This window comes from Primulina eburnea, chromosome 10, assembly GCF_022965805.1.
Source record: "Primulina eburnea isolate SZY01 chromosome 10, ASM2296580v1, whole genome shotgun sequence".
NCBI classification, from domain to species: domain Eukaryota; kingdom Viridiplantae; phylum Streptophyta; class Magnoliopsida; order Lamiales; family Gesneriaceae; genus Primulina; species Primulina eburnea.
The window spans coordinates 27143890-27149889 of NC_133110.1; positions in this window are offsets into that span (position 1 = coordinate 27143890).

Here is a 6000-nt window from a genome sequence, read left to right on the forward strand (position 1 = left end):
GGTCGACTGATCAGTCTTGGCTCACCATTGTGCATGGGGACGGGCACTAGGCACCGAGGTAAAATGGAAATACAATCTTCGGGCTCCCTCTGGGCCTTTTCCCGTAGCTGGGCTCCCTCTTGTCCTTTTCCCTCACGATATTCCCAAAAATCATATACCATATCCTCTTTGTCACATTCAATTCACATCCTTCAAAACATAGTTTTACCATAAATCATAAAATCTCATGTTTTAATCATAAACATCATAAAATATCATTTAACATGAGTTACGACCTCGGGACACTGAAAACCCTTTTCGTACTGCAAGGTGTAAAATAACCGTTTTGCCTCTGGACTTAAATTTCTCGTTTTTTACATTTTTATATTTTTTGAATCTAGACCATCCAAATAATTATTTAAGCTTAAATTTAATTTTTAATATTTTTATTTAACTTAAATTCGAGGATTTCTATTTAATTTTCTATTTACTAATTCGTGAAGCGTTTAATTAACGAATTAATTCAAACTGTAATATATTCTTTCTAAACTCTAATCATACACTTTTTATAACTAAACAACCTCGTGAACCATGAACCATCCCCCGTGGACCATGGTTTGCCCCTTTTCTTTTTCCTAGCCAAGATTCGAACCCTAGCTCCCCTCTCGAGCCATTTCTCGATTTTCTTGGACCATGGTCAAGCCACCTCAAGCCATCCCCTGACTAGACCTCTAGGATCCCTACTGAAAATGCCTTAGCCATCTAACCAGCCCCTAGCCCATGCTACAGCCTCCTGCACGTGACATGAGCCGTGACGCTCCTTGCTCGCCTAAGACTCCTTCTCAACTAGGACTTTCTCCTCACTACCACCAACTACTCTAGACCCTAGCCGACCTTGGACTAGCCCCAGACCCATCCTAGCCAGCCCCAAACAGCCGTGAGCCCCTCTTGCCCGTGGCCTCTATATCACGCATGAGGAAGAGTTCATGCGGTTCAGACTCTTATCCTTTTGACTCTTCACCTACAGTATTCCCTGAGTCCCAGCATGGCTAGGAATCTTCCTAGCCCTTAGTCAGGTCCCTCATCGAGCCTCCAACTGGCCCTGGCCGAGCCGCAAGAAACCCAGTCCTTATCCGAGCCTTCTTCCAATCGGGTAGCCTAAGAAAACCCTACGACTCTCCTCCTTGGCCAAGCTCAATTTCCAGCATGTATTTCATCCTCTAACGACTCGTGTCCTTTCCCTTAAAACCTCATATTGACAGTGTTTCCTTAGGAATCATAGCGTTTATTAAACAAGCGTAAAATCGTCAAAACGTTTGAAATATTCGTTCTATTTTTAAACCAATCGAGCATAAATATTTTTCATGCATAATATAGTTTGAATGATATATCAAAGGAATTTTGAACGTGCCTTTGTGTTTTAGAACAATAAAATATGCGATTGTCGGCGTGGGGTGCGAGGAAGAACGAATGAGCGACGACGGCTCCTTGTTTCTTCCCTAGGAATTTTTGAAATTCAGTGTGTGTTGTGTTTTGCTTATATGAAAATAAAAAAGCCTGGGTTTCTATTTTATAAATTTTAATTTGCATAATAATGTGCTTGATTTTTTTGGCTTTGGGGTTTAGTAGCAATTGGGCGGGCCTACTCAACATTGGCGATTTGGGCCCAATAACACCTATTTAATAATTTTAAAATAAAAGTTTATAAAATTAGTTTTCGAAAATAATGCTTTTAATCTTTTAATAGTATCTCGTTTGCCCAAAATTGGCGTCTCGGATAAATTCAGAATCATCTCGTGAAATAATTTGGACTCTATCATTTTTAGAAAAATTTAATCATATTTAATCATATTAATAAGCTTGGAAATATTTATCGAAAAACATTTATTTTATCTCGGTCGTCCTCGGTCTCCTTTCCCCAGCCTATTATCAAATATTCGTGTAAAATCTACAATTTTTGTAATATCATGCAATTAGTCCCTTAATCATGTTGTATGTATCATGTAAGCACATAAATTCAATTAAGTAAGTTAAATACGAAATTTAAATCATTTGCATGCATGTGCTTTATGTAGGTCAGTTTTTGTACATTACACACTATGAATGATCATACACATACCACGCTCAAGGACTGTTTCGAGTGTCGAAACACACAATTTTTAAATTTCTGCCGCACCAAGGGTACAAGAAACCCGATCATTATGGCGTTATGACTTTGTCCTTTTTCTGATAAGTTGTTGTCCCAGGTTTGTTTGTAGATGTTTTTTTGCTATTGAGACCCAAAAATGACCACAAGTGTCGGACGTACTGGAACATCTACCATCATGGATCGGATATGCAATTCTTATCCTTCTCATCCTCATTGTAATCAAAGGTTTCGGTATGTTAAATCCCGAACAGAAATGGAGAAATTCATATATCATTTTTGTTAGCGTAGATGTCCTGTAAGCCAACGTAGATGCCATGCAAGCCAACGGTTGGATAGAGAATTTATTGACTCAAGTGTAATAAACAATCTTTATTTTAATTTAATTTAACTTTTTATGGTTTTATTTTTCTTTATCTGTATACCCACGCAATCAGCATAGATACAATCTTTGATTTTACTTTAATACAAATGAATTGTAATTCGATCTTGAAACTCATTTTTAAACACTGTATATTCTAAATTTGTTCCTAGTCTAGCAGCCGCCTAAAAATTAAAATAAAGACCATGTCTTCGTGAAAGTGGCACCTATGAAGGGTGTCATGAGATTTGGGAAGAAAGGGAAGCTCAGTCCGAGATTCATTGGACCGTTTGAGATCCTCGACAGAGTTGGGACGCTAGCGTATCGTGTGGCTCTTCCGCCGAATCTGGCCGGAGTACACAATGTCTTTCACGTCTCCATGCTGAGAAAGGACATGGCGAACCCTTCGCATGTGCTGAATTTTGAGCCGTTGCAGCTTACTCCGAACCTATCTTATGAGGAGAGACCAGTGCAGATCCTAGACAGACAGGAGAAGAAGCTTCGGAACAAGCTGGTTAAGCGAGTCAAAGTCAAATGGCTCAACCATTCAGAGGAGGAAGCTACGTGGGAGTCTGAGTCAGAGATGAGGGAGCGTTACCCCGAGTTATTCGGTGAGTTCTAATTTCGAGGACGAAATTTCTTTTAAGGGGGGGAGGATTGTAGAACCCGTAAATCAGTCTACGTATAAGCCATGCATAATTCTATTATTTTAAAATTTAATTGACTTCAGTGCATGTTTATTTTAATGCATTTCTTTGAAGTTAATTATTTTATTATTTCAGTTCAGTAGCTTGATTTTCAGCTTTTCAGTAAATTCAGTGAGGCCGGACCGGAGTTGGAGTTTAGAGATAAATTTAAGATTTCAGAAAATATTTCCATGATTTAAATTTAGCTAGCAAGTAAGTTCATTTAAGTTAAAAAGGAGGTTTGAGGATATATTTTAATTATTTGAGGCGAGTAGAAAAAAAATTAGTTCATTTAAGTTCTTAATTAAGGGATTAGTTCACTAAATAAATTAAAAGATTAGTGAGGCTTTTAAAGGTTATTAATTTATTAGATAATCAACTTATCCCCCTTCATTTTTATTATAAATTTCGGCCACCCCATAGTTGCTAGAAGATTCATTGCCAACTCATCACTTTGACCTCTTCTTGGTATTTAATTAATAGGATAATCCCTCCAATTTTGTTTAGCTCCAATTAATTAAATAATTAACATTATCCTAGTCTAATAAGCTCAAGAAATCGGCCACACCTCATTCTAGATCCCTCCACCAACATTTGATAGCAACAAGAATTCAAAATTCAAATTTGAGTAGACTTGGTCTTGATTCTCCCTTATATTGTGCACCCTTTCTCCTCACCTTCATAACCACTCCATCACCCTCCCTACCACCGAAAATCAGAGGTAAAAATAGAGAGAAAAGTCGTGAGTTTCATAGCCAAATAAAGGAGAGAAAACCGAGAGCAAGGAAAGGAAAGAAAGCGCTCCACCTCCGCCGTGCCGCGTCGTCGTCGTTTCGTTCGTTTTCTTTCGAAACGAAACCAAGGCATGTCTAGATTCTTTCAAACCTCAATCAAGCCATAGTAGTAATTTTTTTATATCAATGTCACGATTTTTTTTAGCATGAAAACCGAGCCCCTTTGACAGCAAGGTGCTGAAATTTTTCTGCACAGATTTTTGTTCTTGTGCTCTTCACGGTTTTGCTGGTTTGTGTGTGTCCAGGTGATTGGCTCGACTCCAGGCTCCCAGGATGACTTATATACATATAGTAGGATGCATTAGGACCATGTTGGTCCATTCAAACTAGCCCCAAGCATGCTAGAAACTCGAAATGACAGCAGCACTCCCCACTGCCCCTTTTTGTGTCTCGAAAAAATCTGTTATGCTGTCAAGGGAAGGGATCCGACCATGGCTGCCCTAAGGGCCTATAGCCATGGTTAGATCACTCCCCTATCATGTCTAAGACGTGACTAAGACGCCCTTTTGGTGGCTTGGTCCGTGGTGCATCGGTTTTAAAACAAGAAGCAAGAGCAGCGCCCCCCTCCCCTCTCGGCCCCTTTCATTTGACAGCAAATGGTTTCGGTTTTTGAGTGTTGGTTCGGATCTGGCTTGGCCTTGTGCCCTTAGCCACGGTTCATACCACACCCCAAGATGTCTAAGTCGAGCCATGGTCCATTATTGGCCACTGGAACGACGCAAGATAGCGATCTAAGCAAAACACTACACACGCATGCACATTGGTTCTCGGTTGGAGTTTCGGTGTTGTTTCTGGTATGGTTCGAATTGTGGCTGGCCAAAAGCCCTTAGCCATGGTTCAAATCATTCCTTAGGACGTTGGTAAGGGTCTCTGGTCGGTGGTGCACGCCCCAATGGCCGATAGACTCGAAACCAACACAAGACGAACAAGTGCGCAGCTGCTGGAATTTGACAGCAAGTTGCTGTGTCGGTGCGAGGGCTCGTTTGAGTTCTTGGTTGGCTTTTAGCCTATGGCCTTGGACTGGACAGTGCCCCATTGAGTTAGGAAGGTCATGTTTTTAGACCGTTTGTCATTCGGATCATTTTTGAGGTCGTACGAGAATTTACGGTGCGACGTGCCAAATTGACTCTCGAAAGAGCGTTTCACGTTTTGGCCTCCGTTTCACATGAATTCGACCCTCATCATTTTAGGAGCATATTTTCAGTATGTTTAGCGTATTTTAATCATGACGTGATGACGGTTCAGTGTTGGTTCGGGTTGGTTCGGAGTCATGATTAAAATACGGAGTCGTTAAGCGTAATTATCAAAATTTTCAAACGTTAGTGCATCATTCATCCAAGAAAAAAATCTATTGCATATTTTATGGCATATTTAGGTCGCAGCGAGCCTGGGGACGATCCATTCCAGTTGGTAAAATTTCAGGATATTTTCATTATCGTCAGTTAATTATTTTACGTGCATGAAAACAGAAAAATGATTATTTTTGAGATTTATGCGATATGGCTTGTGGTTCATTCACTATGTGGGAGCATTATTATTATTTATACGGTCGCCAGTGACAGCTCAGTTCAGGTTGGTACCATCGGGTCTTCAGTGACCGCTCAGTTCAGGTTGGTACCATCGGGTCTTCAGTGACCGCCAGCTCAGTTCCAGGCTCCCCGGTAGTCAGTTACCGATCAGTTCAGCTTAGTGCAGTGGCCACATGCGTAAAACATAATCTCAACAGAAAAGTTTTATCAATTATTTCAGTGCAGGCTCCAAGGAGCAATTATTTTCACTGTGATTATCAGTTCAGCATGCACGTATTATAATTGCTCAGTACAGATTATTTTCAGCATGTCACATGGCATGATATTTTATCCCATGCATATTTTACTCCAGATTTTTACTCGTTACCTGCGATATATGCATGCTGAGTCTTTAGACTCACTAGACTTGATTGTTGTAGGTACTGATGAGGTCAGGGCCGAGGGCGGGGACCAGTGAGCCAGCTTGGGTCGGCAGTAGTGGCACCCGAGGACCTCAGTGCAGCAG